Here is a 1,850-nt window from a genome sequence, read left to right as displayed (position 1 = left end):
CACTGATCTGTCTGTGATGTAGAGAATAAGATGTAGATATGATGTAGATATGATGTAGATAATATGATGTAGATAACATGATGTAGATAACATGATGTAGATATGATGTAGATAATATGATGTAGATAACATGATGTAGATAACATGATCAGCAGCTTTCTGACATTTTCAATCATTCTCATCTCAGAGGTGCTGAGAAAAGTATTCACAACCCAACAGATTTATTCAGTTTTTACTTTTTTGTCACTTTTAAATGTTTACGATCATCAGAAATATGTTGATATGAAACAAAAATCTGAAAAGAGGTAAACAAAAAAAAAAAGGTAAGATCCTGAATGCTGCGTGGCGTTCATCTGTAGATTATTGATGAGTCTAAAACTAATTGTGAGGATTTAATCGATCGTAAAGCTGCAGAGTTTCAGGTCAGCGGTGAAAGAAGCGAGTCGGTTAACCAGACGGAGATCTTGCTCTCACTTTCACACACAAACCATCACCTGAAATCTGGGTCAGACGGAGGAGGAAGAGGAGCAGAGTGACGAAGAGGAGGTTCAGACAGCCTCTCTCTGCTGGTTCCAGTTTCTCTACTGGGACCAAACTGGTGGAAATCTAAAACTTTCCGGCTGCTGCAGGCCGAGGAGCCCTGACTCGGGTTGTGTCTGAGCTGAAACCGACACTTTGGTTTTATGGAGTTTCACATAAAAATGGGTGAAATGTTAAAAAAGTTTGTTCGTCTGCAGGAAAACTTCATTCTGAGGTTTATTTTCCATAAACTCAAACTTTACTCCACATGAAGGAATAATTATTGCTAATCTTTTTCTTTCTTTCTTCCACAAAACACAAAATCTTACCAAGTTTTCATCTAGTTTTTCCTGCAAATATCATATTCCACTGAAATAACTGAGAAGTAACTGTTCAGCAGTAATTCTGGACCTTCTGGTTCCACTGACAGATTTTTCACTTATAATAAAACATTTTTCAATCTTAAAAGTGAAAATCTGTCAGTGTTGTCATCAATATTAAGCAATTGACTCAAAACAAGTTCCTGTGTTTGCTGAAAAGTTATTTTTAAGTAAATTTAGTTTTATTTTGATTGCACTGAGACGTGTGCAGCAGAAACTGTATAAAATATTTGGTTTCATTTGGATGTTTTCAGTGTTTAGGTCAGAGGTCAGAGGATCCTCTGGATCTTTGTTTTCAGATTTAAGATGCTCGCTCATTCAGTCCCACAGCCCCATGCTGCCTCCATCGTGCCTCCCAGTGGAGTTGGCTTCTTCAGCAGACGTTCCTCTGGCTCCAGACGAACTCCTTCCTGTGTCACGGCGACTCGGTGACCTCCACTTCCTTTCTGCAGGTCGTTTGGAGGGATTCTGTGAAAACAGAGTGTGTTTTCCAAAAGCATGTTTCTAAATCTAAACACACATTTTGTCTCTTTCATTTCAGTGCAGATGCAGAGGGAGGTGATCACAGACTCAGAGGGATCAGACCGTCGTAAACTGGAGAAACCACAAGACAAAACAAACTGGGAGAGCTGGGAGAACGAAACCAGTAAACTGTCAGAGTAAATCTGCGGTTCTTCTTCCTTAAGGTTTTCTGGTTTGTGTCAGAACTTTTCTGTTTGTTGACTCGATGTTTTGAAGCTGAACTGATGAAATGATTTTTTCTCCTTTGATCTGATTCTAAACTTTGACTCGTTTCTCCTCACCTGCTCACTTCCTGCGGCTTCGCCGCTCGCATAAAGCTGACTCACTTCCTGTCACTGCGCTTCACAAACCGCTGCGTTTGTAGTGCATGTGCTGCAGGCTGTGTGTGTGTGTGTGTGTGTGTGTGTGTGTGCGTGCGTGCGTGCGTGT

This window comes from Poecilia formosa, unplaced genomic scaffold (assembly GCF_000485575.1).
Source record: "Poecilia formosa unplaced genomic scaffold, Poecilia_formosa-5.1.2 Scaffold556, whole genome shotgun sequence".
Classification (NCBI taxonomy): domain Eukaryota; kingdom Metazoa; phylum Chordata; class Actinopteri; order Cyprinodontiformes; family Poeciliidae; genus Poecilia; species Poecilia formosa.
The sequence above is the reverse complement of the archived record's forward strand: the minus strand, read 5'-3'. Positions refer to the sequence as shown.